We start from the raw sequence: 17,971 nt of genomic DNA on the forward strand, positions 1-17,971 counted from the left end.
TGAGTATGCAGCGTAGATGAATGCTAAAGAAACAGAGATATAAGGCGAGTGCTTACAGATTCTAGAAGCACAATTCTAAGAAAATAAGCTTTAGGCATGCAGTGTACATCTTCGTTGGTGTTCGCACAGAACACTAAACAACTGCTCAGCCGTAAGCACAATCTCTGTATCACATAGACATGTCGACAGAACTTGAGCACTCTGTTGCAAGCAAACACTCACGAAATCAAACTGTGGGGCACGATGTGAACCTGTGCCAATGCTGGATAAATAAAGGTCATATATATATTCCATACTTGTTATTGTGTTATTTACTTTTTCAATATATTTGGGCTAGGGAGCACAAGTATGTATTCTTCCTGCTACTTTTAGAAGCTCCGGCTTGAAATACTGTCACATGCGCTCCTTTCTTTCTATGTTTTATGTTATTGGCCAATTGCACGTGTAGTTATTGCATTGCACAAACCGTGCCAGAATGTCTGGGAACATTCCAGATTATTTTAGGATCTTCTGTTAGGCTGGAGTGTGCAATTGCAAACAGCTCAGTTTATCGTCGAACTAACGCAGCCACCAGTGATAATGCTCGAATGTTCGATGCCGCAGGTATAAATGCCGACGCGCCTTGCCACAGATCAGTTTATCGACGGCTGACGCCTGTTCGCCGCTATCAGTGTGCAGTGTGTATTGCTGTAGTTTGACTTTTCGTTTTCCGGCCACAAGTTCGGCCGAATAAAAAGTTTCATCTTGGACACACCGACTGCTGCTTTCGTCGACGTCACGACACCTTGACAATACGTAAAATCTTGTAGTGTGGCTGTGGATAAGTGCAAGTTCATGTATGTTTTAAATTACCTCTTCGATTTCCTAGGTTTTTTTTCGTGACAGTAGTTTACAGACTTTCACTTCATAGTGGTAGGTGGTACAACTGCGACATGTTAATTTAATCAAACAGCAGAAGTAGGTGTGTTCAAACAAATTTGGCACGTTTCTCTGCTATGCAAAAAAGAAACTACCATACTCACTGAACACAATCTCACTCATCACGACAACGTAAACGTGCTTGGTGAAGCTGTGCTGGAAGAAGTGCTCGTCACACTTATAATTTGTTTATTAGCTGTAAATAATTTGAAGGAGCCCATTGAACATATGTGCAAAGGCTAATGTAATTGAGCACATCCTTGTAAAGCTTTGTCGTATCTTTTTGTAATCTTCTATGATCTAAACACAGTTAATTAAGGCAAAACAGTTTTGAGCATAGTGTGTAAACTGTCTCATAAGGCACAACTAAACGTTGCATTTACGTTGCGCGGCAGCTGTATTTTCGATGGAGGCGAAAATGTTTGAGGCCCGTGTACTTAGGTTTAGGTGCACGTCAAAGAACCCCAGGTGGTCGAAATTTGCGGAGCCCTCCACTACGGCGTATCGTGATTTTGGGACATTAAACCCTAGATATTATTAGATGTTGGAAAGACTGTTAATTCCTCTCACTGCCGTGATGTTTGTTTTGTAATGTGATTTATAATTTAAAAAAAACTGACCCTACGTTTCGAGACCCGTTTGGTCTCTTAGTTTTTTTAAATTAAGAAGACTAATGATTAAATGTGGCTGGAGAGCGTTTTTATTCTTATAATCTTGCCCAGCCAGACAGACTTCTATATATTTACCCTTAAATTTATAATTTCTGATGATTCACATGCAAAGCATGATATGATTATGAGTCATACAGTAGTGGGCAACTCTAGATTGATTCTAACTGACTGGAGTTAAACAAACGCAGTTGTAGCCTTGAAGAAGACAAGACTGCTTGTCGAAACATTTGCTGCGGCGACACCTCTTGTTAACAAATGCTTCGTCTCTTCAAGCTTCCGTCTTTCCCTGAACTTCAGACGCACATCTAAGCACACGAGTGTCTTTGCATTTCGCCCCCAATGAAATGTGACCACCGTGGCTGGGTATAAAACCTGCGTCGTTGAGCTCAGCAGTGCCAGGTAACGTAACAAATGCACGGAGCTAGTGCTCAATTTCAACGCTATTGCGGTGTAGGTTGCATGACACAGTAGACAGCTAATACTTGTGGACGATTGTAGGCACACCTCCATGAGATGCCTGGTAAACCATTCACAAATACAGCATTGCAAGCGTGAGGTTCAGGATGACCTGTTGTAGCAGACGTTCACATGTTTCGCCGCACTTGCAGAGTGGACATTCGGGGGTAGTCATCCTGTCGTTGCCCGGCAATCCTGGAAAAACAATGACATCACCAGATATTGATAAGCATTATCAGTACATATTAAACTTTGCAAAAATAAACATATGAACATAGTGAACAAAAACAGCGGTCTGTTATACATATATGTAAACGTACCTTATAATGCATGTTGTTTCACTCGGGCTAGCTTCTTTACAGGCGTGTCATGTAACAGGTGCCTTGCTCATTGCACACAGCTGTTTCTTTGTCAGACCAGGAGGCTATGGCAGAAAAAAAAATTCTTATTATAGTGACGGTTTCTTTATCACAATAAAGTGAATGTGCACTCACAATTATGTGAAGCTTTCGTTGCACTAAATGTGTAGTAAAAATAACCTAAACTGACAACAGGAGAAATGAGACCTCTAAACCTGGCTTCTCAAATGCGACTGCGGCAAAATATAACTCGTATCTTTTTTGCACTGATATGCGGGCTAGTTACGAAGATACATGCGAGACGTTGGTGATGCAGTTGCCTTTTTTTATTGCAGCGGCCTGGTTAATGTGAACCGAACGATAAACTCGGCAACTTGCTCCCACTTGAAGCCACGCCGCAAGGATCGCACGTTTTCTCATCGACAGAGTTTGACACGTTGAAAATATTAATATTGCAGTGCGTCGCCTCCGTGTGACACCCACACGGTCATTGGTAAAAAGCTGAAGCAGTGGGTTTTTATACTCACCGGTTCGTATATTCTCGGGCTTGAAACGAGTGTTCATCCGGTGAACGCTTCAACGGTCCCTTCGTTCTCCCGAAGTCTGCTGAATGCGTTTCGCGAAAGCATTTCAACGAGTCAAAACAAACAGAACGAAAGCGAGTGTCTCGGCCGGCAGTGGCTGGAAACTTTTACAGCGAAACGAAAGATCGCGAGACCCATCCGAATGCACCGTGAACCGTTACCTGCCGTTACGTTGCCTCTGCCGCCGTATATTTTGAAATGAAGATAATGATGCTGATAGGCTGCTGACAACTACGAGTCTGTTGGAGCAAAAACTATTACAAAAGATTGATGACGTGGTAACTGGCAAGGCAAGGCCAATTCGTATAAACAGCAATTTGTTTATTGAAGTGTAACAGTAAGCAAACAACTAAACTTCCTTATTTCAAGAATATTTTAATTTGAACTTTGGGCCCGACGAGGGCGCCCCTACATAAAAAGTCAAATAGCGCGAATGGCGGCCACCACAACGTCGCCATGTTATCCTAACGCAGAGGTTAGTAGATCCACTCCCTGTGTTTGAAGCTGGAACTCGCCGCGGTCGATTTTTTCGCCCTCTGCGGCGATCGCTGGAACTTGCGACTTTCCGGGGCCTGGCCACCCGGCCAAAGTTGAACCACTTGCTTACCGCCCACCCATCTTGAACTGGTACGGCTCTTCATACTTGTGAACGTTGTCAATCAAAAATTAAATATTACGCATATCTGAGGCGCAACATCACTAGGTAAGTATTAGGTGGTGTGTTCCTTTAATAGAAAATACATAGATACATAATTATAAAGACCCTAGTTTCTTAAGCTGCGGCTGCGATTGCGCTGAAAATGCCATGCTATGCGCGCCGACGAACGCCCTCTGCCACGCAGGAAAGAAACCCTCCGCACAAGCTCATGTTTCCCGATGTATTGCCAGTATTGCCAGATGGCGTCGATATATCACGCAGCGTAGACGCAGCGCCTCCTCTATCGTCTTTACACGGCATTTGCAGCGGAGCACGCAGATACGCGGCCAATATTTTTGCAGACAACTGGTCTTACAGAAAGACATTAATTAAGCAGTGTCGTATATCGTATTCTTTTCTCTCTCCCCCATTCTTTATTCCCCTAACATCTCTTTTCTATAATCTTTTATTCCCCTCACCCTCTTCCCCAGCACAGGGTAGCCAGCAGGCGCGAGAACTGGCTAACCTCCCTGTCCTTCCGTCTATTTCTTCCCCATCCTCCAAACAGGTTACAGTTAGCAATCGAAGGTACAGCGCATCCAGGACGGGACAAAGCGAATAAGACTGACACGCATACACACCGTATGTTTGTGCGTTTCTGTGCCATTCGCTTTGTCCCGCTTCGGCTGCGCTAGAGCTTTGGATGCTATGAATCACCAACAAGCCCGCCGTGTAACCTTAGTCAGCACACTTAGCAAGCAAAACATATTTACAACCATGCTGTACAGAAGCTGCACGTATGCTCTACTTACTGTGGACCCACCATGCCGACAAGGCCCCACGAGGGCAATGTCCTCCATCGGAGTCCCACTGGGAACACGAAGCAAGCTCCATGCAAGAGCCAACACCGCTGATTCCGGAAGCTAGGGACGGACGAACTTACGAAGAAGAAAAAACAAGAAGGCCCTGACATCTCGCGTTGTTGAAATGGACGACGCTCCTGGGCCCACGTAGTAGCCGTAACATGAGTCCATCGCCAGAGGTATACCGAACGAAGGTATGCCACACACGAAGCCCGTTTCATCCTCGTGATAGACCGACATTGGCCAATAGGTGGCGCGCTGCCTCGTTCAACGTCTACAGCGTATACGCAACGCAAAAACAGACACGGGATTAAGGCGTGAGACGATCGAACGCGTTCTTGCGCGCGCTTCTATGTGTGTGTTGCGTCCGGAAAGTTCAGCAATGGAGCACCAACCAGAGTGACATTACACGTTGTTAAGTGTTGCCTTCCGTAAGCGTCGACTCCGACTTGACATGGCTTGGCTCGCCCAGGATGCGTCCACACGGAAGTCGACTCGCGGTGCACGTGCCGAACGCAGTTTTCTTATCAGCGTGGTCCATCTGTGTGGGTGTTTCTCAAGTGGATTATGCGGCAAATCAAGCAAGTGTTCCCTCTGGAGCTCCACTATGAAAAAATCTACGCATCTCCACGAAGTCAGTCATGACGAGTGGGCGAAGCTCTGGGTATCGTACGGGTGAGTAACCGTACGTTACCCGAGCGTTACCCCACATAATGTAAATTGAGTGACATAAAGTGACATAAAGTGACATATATAGAGTCGACGACAAAGCTAGGTCCTAAGGTCCATAATGTCTGCGTTGAAGTCGCCGACTAGTATAAAGGGTTCGTGCTTGTTTTTATATTGTTCTGTCACAATTATGATTGATGTTCGTCTATTGTAAACCTTTTTTTATTCACATACACACACGTATGTTTCGACTATAGCAAAGGTTTTCTATATACCGTGACAGCCGACAGTGAAAGTCGACGACAAAGCTAGGTCCTAAGTTCCATAATGTGTTCGTTGAAGTCGCCGGCCAGTATAAAGAGTTCGTGTTTGTAGGTGCCTTATATTGCTTCGTCGCAATTATGATTGATATTAGTCTATTTTTAAACCTCATGTTTCGATTTTACACGGTGCTGTGCCATGAGCACGGAGAGCGAATAACAACGGACAAGCCTCTACTCGACTCTAAGGTCCTTCGAGTACGGGAGCGACAACTCCCGGATCGCGTACGATTCCTATAACGCATCTGCTTGCTTCAGATAGATATTTTACTGCACACATCTACCTTCCAGTAGCTCGTATTGAGATGAACTGGGAACGTCGTGTGAAATGTCGTGGGAAATCCGGACCCGAGCTTTCAGTTGTAGTTAACACATGACCTCGAAACCAAAGAAGCTTTAATTTACAATTAGTCCACCTTCTAAACTACCGGGCGAAAACAGTTAATCTGTGAGCCAGTTTCAGCCGACACCACTCTCTGGCAAAGTAGGAGGGAACGTGCCGCGCGGCTTTTCGGATGGCGCACTTGTGCGGGAACCTTAAGTTGTCGTCGAGTACTACACAGTGCTTGCAGCGAATTCGAAATTGCGGCCCACCGGCGAAGCGAACCTCGTGAGGACTCGAACCAGCGACATGTTGGGTAGCTTAATGCAAGCTTGCGGTAGCAAATGACACTTGGCTGCACCTTCTCATTTCGCGGTCACTTGGCGTTAAAGTAGATCGATGAACCTCTGATGGCGCGCCGCCGCGTGGGGTGGTGTACGCGGTCGCGACCTTTCGGCGCCGAGGTTGTTTCTCGCGTAGTTTCGGCCGTATATCTTCGGCGCGGTGGGAGGCCCCTGCATCGCCTCTCCGAAATACGCTTCTTGTTCACAAGGTATGGTGGACTAAGAAGCCCGACGAAACAGGACACTAGAACGCAGAAGGAACAAACACACACAAAGCGTTGCAAACCACGCTCCTTCTGCGTTTCAAGGCCAAAACCTTATAGGTACCTCATCAAACGCGAAAAGTGCCCGTCGGCGTCAGCACGAGTTGTGAAAAAACAAGTCATCCTAATGTAATGACGTCACTTTATGGCCTCATCATGACGTTACAGGTCGTCAAAATGTGATATAATGACGCCATCTTGCCATCACTACGACGTCACATCACGTGACGTCACGTGGGCTGGGAGGGGTAGGTCTACATAGTCGAGTGAGAAGAAAATGAAGAAGATGGATTTCGCCTTCCAGTCGCCTTACGCAAATGCGTAAGGGACCGAGCGCCTTTTGGTGACTTGCTTTGTCATGCGTTTCCATACCCTAAAGAGCGCAGTAGCGGAACTTAGGAAGAGTCACGAGACCATAGCGGAAACGTCTCGTGTGACGTCAGTGCTAGAGCGGAACGTCACTGTCTACTCTGCTTCTGGCAGTATGATGCTGGCAAGGTAGCCAGAACCGCGAAGCGGCACGGCGTATGTTACTGGCCACCCACTGACACTGGCGAAGTAACGATACTTGTGCAACAAAAGGCAAAACCTTTCTCTTTCTCTCAAACTTGGATCATGGTATAACGTCATTCGTGACGTTTGCGTTCATGTCACGTGACTATCCCGCATGTGACGGTGACCGGAAGTTCCGCTGCTGCGCTGGCTAATAACTGGAGTGCAGTGGCTAGTGTAGGCTAATGATGGTTAAATGAAGGCTAATATGGCATGGTGGTGGCTAAACATAGCAGTATTGGCTAAATGAGGGCACATTTTGGCTAGTATTGGCTAATGGTGACCAAGTGGCTGCTGATGTGGACTGCTGTTGGTTATCTATTGGTTTAATAAGTGATGATGTGGGCTAACGTCGCAAAGGCCTAATTTCCTCTCGTTCGAGTGTAAAGCGTGCATCTCTAATGCGCTAAAGTACTCCACTAATCGACTGTGACAACCTGATACTTGGCTTCTGTTGAAATATCGTTTTGCCGAGATTTTCTCAGCGACGATCTAAAATCAGGCTTATCACTTCACGTCGCAAAGAGCATGCTCTAATCAGTCTGTATAATTTCTAATATTTTAATTTCCACCAACATCATAATGTCGCGTGTTGTCTGGTTGATCATCACTCTTGTGGTCAGCACTGTTTCCCACTCTCTTACATCGATATTATAGCTTCATTCAGCATGCGGCTATATTGAGCCTACACCTGACTACATTCAATGCTTCGTGAACACCCGTCCTGCAGTTATAATTGCCGATTATCAACAAGATTACGCCTAAGATGCCATTTGGCACATAAGTAAATCTACAAGAATACGCTTAAGGTGCCACCTCGCACGTAAGTACGCGCAAACATTTTTCAGAACTGCAACACAGGCAAAGATCACTGGCTTTGGTACAATAACTGCCGAAATCTCCGGTCGTGGACTGCAATTATCTAGAGGGGACCAGCAAGGTATACCATAAAATGCCGCCCGATTACACGAACGTTCGCGCGTCCGATAATTGGTGCTCCTCGCAAGTGTTAGCTATTTTTCTGATTAGTGGTAGAATGCGTTATTCTACGTCGCTCCGAAACGAATATAATGGCGCTGAAGATTGCAGCGCTTCGCGCGATGATGTCCCAAAATATTTACGCAGTTAGTCCGTCTTCAAGTGTCCGTGATGACTCAGTTCGCCCCAAGAAGCGCGATAAGTAAGATGTCTTCACACACGCAGCTATTTTTGTTCTTTTTCTTCTTCTTCATATCATGCAAAAAACAAGAAGAGTTGCCAATTAATCGTCATATTTCATGCATTCATGACGGAGCATGGGGCGTGGCACTACAGCGTAGCGTTGAATGTTCGGAATGCTGCTCCTATGGCGATGGCTGAAATGAAGACTTGCGGTTCATCTTATTTCGCACTTTTGTAAATACCTTGAACCACTGGGTTTTCGCAGCAGGAACACGGCGACATCGAAGAAAAATGGTGGGCGTTACGATGAAAAACACAAATATGGCAGCGCGTATTAACTGAGGCCTCGCAAGGGCGTAGCCAGTGTTTCTAGCTTATGTCAGAACCTAGAAGTTAAGTTGGGATAATTGCGTAGTACGTACAGAGTGCCTAAGAGGACGTGCTGTCTCCCGCTTAAACTGAATACCTCTATTAAAATATATCTGCGCATGAAACGGGCAAATGTTTTGGCTACATGCGAGCTGAACCGAATTGAAGGTAGTCTATCGAACTTGAAAAGTACTCCGAGTTCTACTGACCAGAATATTGATTAAGCACTTTCAACGTTTCACAAAACACGCCGATGACTCGGAGTACAAAGAAAATTCAGAAAGAAGCGACGACTCCAAAAATAAAGCTTGCAAGTGCCTTATTTGTCCTGGTCCTGCAAGCTGAATCAACAATGGCAACAGGGGCGTAGCCAGAAATTTTTTTCGGGGGGGGGGGGGTTCAACCATACATTATGTGTGTTCGTGCGCGCGTTTTTATGAGTGCGTGTATATGTACACATGCAAATTTGAAAAATTTCGGGGGGGGGGGGTCGACCCCCCCCCCCCTTGGCTACGCCCCTGAATGACAACTTCTGAAGAAGACATATGTCATGCATAACTTCACAGTCGTTTCACGGTGCATGGAGGCCTGAGAGGTTCGCTTGCGAAACGATAGAACCGAAGTGTTCTACCACTTCGGTTCTATCATTGTAAACCTTGTGTTAACTTGAAGATTAATAACATTAATAATATCTGGAGTTTTACGTGGCAGTACCATGACGTGATTATGAGGCATGTTTTAGTGGATGTCTGCGGAAATGTCGACCACCTGGTGTTCTTTAACGTGCACTGATATCGCACAGTATAACTTGAAGTTTGGCTGTCTTGGTAAGGAAGATAGAATTTTTCAGCCCGCCCTGCATTACAGCCTGCCGTACTGAAGTGTTCCGTACTCCATTTCAACAAGTCCATATGTTTCTAAATGGAATTATTGTTTCCACATATGATTCCGTATGATTTCATATGATCCAATATGTTTTAATTCCATGACACTTACGCAGATATATGGGGAATATAGGGGAAATATATGCAAAACACGTGGATTCAGTAATGAGACATATGCAGTTCTTGGAATGGCATCAACATTCAGCAGGGATGGGATCAACTCGAAGACCATGCAAATTGGCACACCGTCTTCGCGTTTCATTATATGGCCCGACGAAAGGATTGTACGTGATGCAAATTCTAGACAACACCGCTTGTGTCTGCTATAAGATTCGATAGGCTCCGATTGTATCTGGACAGGTACACCCGGCCACTGCCGCTTTCTTCGGTAGATGTAAACGGGATGAAAAGATGGTAGATTACAGACAATGAGATCACGAGATTGTGATGACCAGTGCCACCTTGCCATAAGACGTAGCAAGGTTTCCTCGCCCGGCGGCGCAAGAGACACCAGGACTGCACATCCTGCTGGGCTGGTGGAGGACGTATCGAGATAGTCGCCATTAAAACGGCGCCTATAGATGGCCACCTCGTGAGACCTGCTGTGACGCTTGCGCAAACACGACGACGAGCCGGATCCTTACGGCGTCAGCACGCACCATAGATACCGGGTAATACGTTATCGGTCCGCAGGAGACACCCAGGTGCATGATACTTCCAGGTGGGTGCCTTCTTCGTGGGTGCCTTCTTCATCAATCAAATTAAACTACGATAATGTACTTTCGTACTTGAAAAGAAACATACCACTTCTGGAGAGCTTCCACTTGGACTTGTTGGTAAATCAACCGAAAGCAAAGTGTCGCGCACAAAAAAACACGGTCAAGAGAAGATGCAACACAGATAGACTGACGAAATGCTCTTGACAGTTTGAAAACTGTTGATACTTTGCGCTTCCTCCATCTGTCTGTGCTTCCTCTTCTTTTGTCCCTGTTCTTTGTGCGCAACAGTTTACCTCGAAACTTATGAGACCTGTGTGAGCCTTGTATTAGGTTAAGGCTTGCCTGTCTTGATAAGAAAGAACTAATTTTCGCCCAAGAGATAAATCATTTGTTGAATTCACCGCGATCATCCTAGAAGAAGAGAAGCTCCATGCCAGCGAGCTCGTGAGCGCGTTCGAGCAGAGACTGGTAACTATCTTTATAAAGCCCCAATCAACTGCAGCATTGATAGCGACAGCAGTGTGTTACGTAACTACGCAAAGCAAGGCTCGTAGTTTTATCAGCCTTATATACCGTAGTGTACTAACTAAATTAACAAGCATGGTGTCTTGAGCCCACGGTCAAGCGAGAACGAACAGATCTCCCGAAGGATGAGTACATATGCTCGGCGTCGCAAAAGTGGTGAAATAAATGGTTCATGCGGTTAAGGTGCTTCGCATTGCTTCTAGCTTCAGCACATCCCCGAAACCTTGGGAATAAAGTACAACCGATATGCGGCCGAATTGGAACCTATCCATTCTTGAGCAGCGCACAACAAGACAAAACACAAGAAAGAACACAGGAAAAGCGCTGGCATTTCTCCTGCGTGTGTTGTCTTGTTGTACGCGCCCAAGAATGGACTTGAGATTACCTGTTCTTCTACATTACGAATTAGGATACCAAGATGGGCATTTGGTTACTAGCTAGATGTAACGTGGTTATATTGGTGCGTGTAAAGACTGGACAAAGAAGGGATACACAAAGCGCTAATGCCGAACTTCAACTAAGCCTCACTGTATTTTTTTTTTTTTGCGCGGTAAGGCTCAGTTAAAGTGCGGTTATCGGCATATGAAGGTTCAGTTTTGCGCGCTTGCCTAAGGAGACGTAAAGATGAAAGCTATCGGCAGGGGTCGTCTTCGTTGTCTTCTTCTTTATCGCCTCGGTATCACGCTTTCCCAATAACAAAAATATGCGCGGGCAGCAACTGCTACCCAAGCATATTTTTTGTGCAGTAAGCTCAGTGACGTAGGACCACAACAGCAATGACAAATGCGTCAGCAACAACGACAAGAGAAGCAGCAACAACGAACGCTGTAAGTCCGTGTATGCCTGTGTGTAACATCCCTTTTGTCCGTTGACGTCGTTGCACCTAACACTTCAAATGTACAACAGCACCAGCAGCAACTACAACATGAGCATTCGCAAGCGCTCCTAAGCCTGAAACACTGGTCTATCTAAACACGCCGTATTCCCTTCCGGTTTGTCTATCTTGGGTCAACACAGGAATGAAGGCAGGGTAAGGACACACCAGCCAAGTGAAATAGTAAGCCGTCAAGTTCAACGACTCAATACGCACCTAATAAATTGCGGACTACTTCCGCACACTATAGTTCTCAGCACGGTGGTGGTGTGGGGTCTGGGCTCGCGATTGAAATCTCACCCGTGTTGAGGAGTTCATGCGATTACATCTTTCTTTCAACTTTGTTACGTTGAGAGCCCATGGGGGGCCTTTAGAGATCCCAAACAAAGTAACGAAAAAAAAACGGAACGTAACTACAGGAAACAAACACAAACAAAAGACGACGGGAAAAGAAAACGCGGTAAAAGAAGTTGGCTTCGGTTCTGGAAGTTCAATCAGATTGTCACGTCTTCTTCTTGTGCGCAATCTTAGTTTCTTTGAACGTTTCTTTTCTTCTGCGTTTCCGTTCTTCTGGATATTCGCTTCCTCGCAAGAGCTTATATTTTGTCTCCAGTTTGTTCTTACGGTTAGCGATCCTCATGGTCTAGTTCTTTTAGTTTGGTTTTGGTGGACCTCCCTCTCATAACAGAAACAGGGATGAGGGGGAAAAAAAGAAACGAAAGACGGAAGGAAGACCAAGAGGAGATCGTCCCGGAAGAAGACTGACACTTCTCGGGAAGATCGAATCTACCTTTATGCTGCCTGTCGATTCTCTCGGCTGCGCGTCCGTTTATTTCGGCAATCCAAATGCACATCCGAACTTCCTCAGTCAAGTTGGTGTGTGAATCCAAATATAACTTCCTGTTTTTTTTTCTCCCTCACGGAGATCACTTTCGGGGTATACTCTCCACAATTCCTAGAAGAGTCGGCCTCGTCCGCACGCTCCTGAGGCGCCGAATAGATTTCGTTGCTCCGCTTATACCTTCGTCCATCCGCTAATCGGCGATCTTTGCCTCCGCGAGTAATGAGTCGAGGAGACTGTCACTAGGCCTCCTCCTGTTCCGCAATAACCTAGGCTGATTCCTAGCCGATAGCAGGTCAGCCACGTGATACCACGCGTGTCCATTGAAGTCAGGTCACATCTGCGGCCTAAGTGGAAAATGATTAAGCTCCTTCCGCGCTTCAATGACAAATTATTGCCGACGCTTTGAGCACCGGATTGGCCCGTTTAGCGAAATTCCGGGGGTATACACGTTCCTTTTCTTGGCGCCGAGAAATTTACTGAGTCATATTTCTCGGAGTGCTCATTAATAAGTCGGCGGTTATATGAGATTGTGGGATAAACTTGACAGTACAAGACGGTGCACTTAGCGTAGTATAATTTTTCACCAGAAAGAGCCACGGATACCACAATTTGTCACTATGTAGACGACCCCCGACCAAGACTCTGGACAACATTCGTACACTGATTCGTACAGTGGAGCAGCGAGAAATATTTTTCTGGATGTTATACGCCACCGGCAAAAAAGGAAGAAAAAAAACGAGGGGGGGGGGGGCTGCGCCCATATATTATCTCGGTCATGCAACGGGTCAGAAATGCGAAGGGTTTAGTTGGTTCGTGTACTGTAATATCTGCATAAATACGCCAGTGGAAAGCAGGGGAGGAGGGGGATATGAACCGCTCAGAAAACTTCGGGGGTGTTCCGACACCGACTGCCCCCCCCCCCTCCTACCACCCTAGGCCCCGAATTCGTATACTTACACGCAAAACGAGCACACATCGACCCCTTCAGAAGGGAAGAAGTTTCGGCAGGTTGGTAGTTCATGCTACTTCAGAAATCACAGCGCAATAAACGAACACGAGACATGATGAGGACAGGACAAGACCTTACTTTCAACTAAGGTTTTATTCGAAATTCTGAGCATATATAAACACGCATCTGAAATTGCAAGAGGAAACAACTTGCAGAAAGAAAGAAGGTAAATGTACACGTGTATTTTAACCCATATACGCCCAGTGTCCTACATATAGGACGCTTCTTTGATGCACTCTAACATCGATATTTCTTTAGCTGATGACTAGCGCCATCTACAGCACATCAAGCAGGCCTCATTCTCAACGTGTGCAAGCCTAGACATTGCTTGCTTTTCATGCTGCCACGTGCCGACCGTTTTCTCCGGGCAAACGCGTGCTTTGTGTGAAAGACGTCATGCAGAGGAAGAAGTGTAATGTCGGTGTGCACGTGAAATGTTTCAAGGCTTACCACACCCGCACATAGCACCCCTAATGCCCAGTGTCCTATATGTATAGGACGGCTTGCACAACAGTGTTGCGTTTACCTGGCAGTAAATAAAGAACTTGTGCTTTCTTTTAAAGGTAGAAGTACACTTTTTGTGAAAAAAAAATATTTGTTTTGTCATTTTTTCTGAGTTTGGGCATACATGGGTTAAAACAAACAATCAAGCTCTTTCTTAGGTAAGAGAACAGACGGCACGCTGACGCATTCATTTCCTGCCCTGGCTATCTCAGACGCTGCTACAATTTATCTCGTTATCTTATCGCAACGGCGATTTTCCTGCCTTTATCTTGCCTCGCGTTTGTTTATTGCGCTTTGGTTTCTGAAGTACGATCGACCCCTTCGTTGTCCTTTATATGCCTTCCTATTTGCGTGTGTCCTAAAAATATGTCCTTCTGCGCTTATTGCTTATTGACGTGCCAGAATTCTTTAAACTCTACGGTGTAAAGAAAGAGTCTTTTGTAAGAGAATGCGCTGGCGTACTGTAGTCAGCCGTTACTCCAGCACCCATCCGCAAAATGTCATTTCCACAAGACCTCAACGGCACAACGGCTCCTTTCATCTGGACTGCATGGTCACGCGTACGGCCGAGGGCTCGGCACGTGGAAAGATAGCACAGAAGTCCATTAGAGAGGAACCAAGGAACACAAAAAAGCAAGGGACAACGGAGCGTTAGCAAATAACGGCACGTGCCGGCACCATCATGAAGAAGAGGAAGAAGTAGGGGGTGGGAGGGGGGTGGAGGGAAGCATCGGCGCGTGTGGCGGGCCCCCGTATCACCTGCCTCGGCATCCAACTTGGCCGTTGACTTTCGTGGCCAGGTGGTTTCTTTTCTGGTTGTCTGCGCAAGTCGCGAGAAGGTCACAGTGAACTAGTACCACATGTGCCATCGTACCCCAGGATTGACCTGGTCCTCTGCGTACGTAACTGTGGCTGTTTGCGCGCTCCGCTTATTATGCCGCGAGGAGAAGGTTCTTAAAAGGGAGACGACTTGAGAGGTATCTCGTCTGCATGACAACGAGTGTCGTCTGCTCTACTTATCGACTGCGAGGAGGAACCAGAAGTGCGTGCTATTTGATGAACGATTTGAGAGCTACTGCGGCTTTGATTACCGTGGAACTCGCCGATGTATCTCTCGCGGTTTGACAGTTACGGGTCATTTGGGAGGGCGGCTCTGAATGCTGTCAAATTTAGTCGTATCGAAGCAAAACGGAAAGGCGAGCTGGTTGGTGCTGATTCATAATTATGAATGACAAGCGCTAAGACCATAGGGACAAGACCTCTCCTTTGACCAACGGTGCCCATGCGCGGGTAAAGCGAGGATAAGGTTTGGGATTTTCTTTTGAAGCAATAAAGCCTTCAGTTGGCGTGTAAGCACTTGTGTTGTGTTGTGCCCTTCCTTGTCCCTGTTGTCTTAGCTCTTGTAATTTATAACTATGAAGGCGTCGTATTGTCAAATGCGCCTTTATGCTTCTGAACCAACTGGGCCCACTATCATTTTCTGCAGCCCATATTCTAGGACCATGGACATGTAGCACGAATGCATGGAGGACAATGAAAGCGCTAGTGAAGTACCTAAATTCAACAAATCTGTGCGACCGCCTGTAGACTGGATTTGCTCCCCCAAGTGTGTTTGTGATTCCATCCATCTCTCTCTTTCCTTCTTTCTCTATTTCCGTCCCTCTCCCCCTTTCTCCAGTGCAAGGTAGCAAACCGGACGTTAGTCTGGTTAGCCTCCCTGCCTTTCCTTGCCCCTCTCTCACACTCTTGTCAGTTCTGATTGGCTCACAGATGTGTACCAGCTCTCTGATTGGCCCAAATTACTAACGCGGCGCGATTTGTGAATTAACCGCTCTACGAGTGCACCAAACTACATAGATTTCAAATTGCGTGTTGAACGTGGATGATTCTTTTTCTATGTTTAATTATCTCGTTTTTTTCTTCGTTAGATGGCCTGCGGAAGTGTGAAAACCAAAGGAAAATGTTTGCTCGCACCCGTTGGATCGTCTCCGAACATGCGCTCTAAAAGCATGACGACATACACGATAAACTGTTCCTAACAGTCCGCGAACTAAGCTTCCTCGCTAAGGCGTCCCCTTGAGAACTTTCTCCTTGAGAACCTTGCGTAAGGCTAATAAGGACATTATTCGACGACCCCATCGAAATTGTTCGAAGGTCATTTTCGATGACATCGACTTAGCGCACTCCTTTCTTGGTGACCCCCGATCCTCCACTATCCTCCCGGACCGCTTCCGAAATGAGGCCTCTTTCCACATACGTTGTGTAATGACACCTTTGCTGCGAGACTGGGGTGCCGTTGTAGGCTTCGCGCCCTCCTCCGAAATATTACCTCCGCGTGCTGACACTCACGAATAGGCTTAATTACAGGTTTGATCGTTGCGTATTTACACGTCGCCGCAGTGCAAAGCTGTCGAGACGTTTCACCTCTTGCCGACAAATGTGGCTGGCAGGCTCGTTTCTACTTCGCAAGTTGCCTAGACGAGTTGTGCTGTTTGCTTGTAGTGTGCCAAAAGTAACGTTTGCTTCAGGTCGCTTTCACGTACGGATATGCGAGTAGGTTAGCCTGCGTGTCTGCGGTGTGTGTTCATTTTTACAGCGAAAGCTGTTACGAGATCATTTCACCGGCCGTTTTTGGCGTAGTTGTCCGCCGCCGCCGCCGCCGCCGCCGCCGGTGTCTGTAACCAGTATCGCTCGAAATAAGAAAAAAAAAAACGAAATAAAAAAAATCACAGCATATCCACGGAGTGAATGATGATGAGTGGGCGAAGCTACGAAGGTTCATCGGTAAACCGTGAATCTTCCGTGAATTCTGCCCAGTACATCATCACCGACGTGAGATCGGGCGCGGTTATACTAAAGGTTCGATGAGTTATGACGACTTGCAGCTCACTTTAATTTTACATGTACGCTGTGAATTTTCATTGTTTAGAAAACCATTGCTTTAGAAAACATCTGGCGTCTTTCGTTAAGCAGCTGGCGTCTTTTCGTTTTGCTTTAGAAACGTCTGGCGTTCTTTCGTTTTGCTTTTACAAAACATCTGGCGTCTTTCGTTGGTTTATTTCATCAATCAACGGCGTTTTGAACAAAATTTTTATTGTTTAATCACGCACAGGAGAAATCTCACCAGGCACTACCTTGGAGGTAAACAATGGCTGCTAATGGTAATGAGAGACAGAAGAAGTAGGCTTTTAGCTAACACTTACACTTCTACTTCTACTAACGTTTCCTACTGGAACATGCCAATGGCTGCTAATGGGGAATGAGAGACAGAAGAATTCGGCTTTTAGTTAACGCGCACGCTGCGAATTTTTTATTGTTCAACAACGCACAGGAAAAATCTCCCACCGGCACCACCTTGGAAGTCAAAGCGTAAGACTGGTTACGCACTACGACTACTACGACTACGACTACGAGGGACGAACGGGTGCCGCCTTAAGGAGCTTCGCCCCTAAAAATTCCTGGATGGAACGAGGTTCGAACCTGGGACCTCTGCGTGGGAGCCCAGAATTCAACCTCTGAGCCATGCCGGTGCTTGAAACTACTTTGCAAAAAGGTCCTATACAGGCTTCATGTCGGGAAGGAACCACATTAGCAAATGCAATATAGCGTGGTAGAAGAGTAAAATAAGCACCAAGCGTCGCACAACGCGAATTCTGTAACCAGGCGTCACACAATGCGAATTGCGCAACGAGTAGTTTGTTGAATGCTTCCAACCCATTACAAAGGGCTCTGCCATAATTCTTCATCGTCATCAGGCACATCATCAATAAAGTGCGCATAATGCCTTACATGCGTTTAGCAGGTACCAACGCTCTCCGTAGAATGACGAAAAATGGCACAGTGTCTGCTGCCCTAATTTTCAAAAATTACAATGATTTATAGCGTAGTGGGTTCCTCGCAAGTGCACTTGTATTGGTTGCCAAGGAAGCCCATAAGCGCATGATCCATTTCCTCGGGGTCTCAGTAAAGACCTTCACCCCTCCCGTTTCTCTCCCACGTCAACGTATGGTATACAGCATGGCGAGAGAGGGAAATGGCGACTGGGCGTCACCCAATGCAAATTACAAAACTTGTGGGCCGGTTAAAGCTTCCAACCCATTACAAAGATCTGAGCCATAATTCTT

At 46.3% G+C, this 17,971-nt stretch overlaps 1 long non-coding RNA gene across 1 annotated transcript; it reads right to left on the reverse strand.

Moving 5' to 3' along the window:
* Window positions 1–2,157: 2,157 nt before the first annotated feature.
* LOC125759702 (uncharacterized) lies at window positions 2,158–3,032 on the reverse strand. Its single transcript, XR_007417322.1, has 3 exons — window positions 2,932–3,032; window positions 2,366–2,469; window positions 2,158–2,240 (listed from the first exon to the last, which is right to left on the reverse strand). It is a non-coding gene; the product is annotated as an uncharacterized LOC125759702 (long non-coding RNA).
* Window positions 3,033–17,971: the final 14,939 nt, after the last annotated feature.

This window comes from Rhipicephalus sanguineus, chromosome 8, assembly GCF_013339695.2.
Source record: "Rhipicephalus sanguineus isolate Rsan-2018 chromosome 8, BIME_Rsan_1.4, whole genome shotgun sequence".
NCBI lineage: Eukaryota > Metazoa > Arthropoda > Arachnida > Ixodida > Ixodidae > Rhipicephalus > Rhipicephalus sanguineus.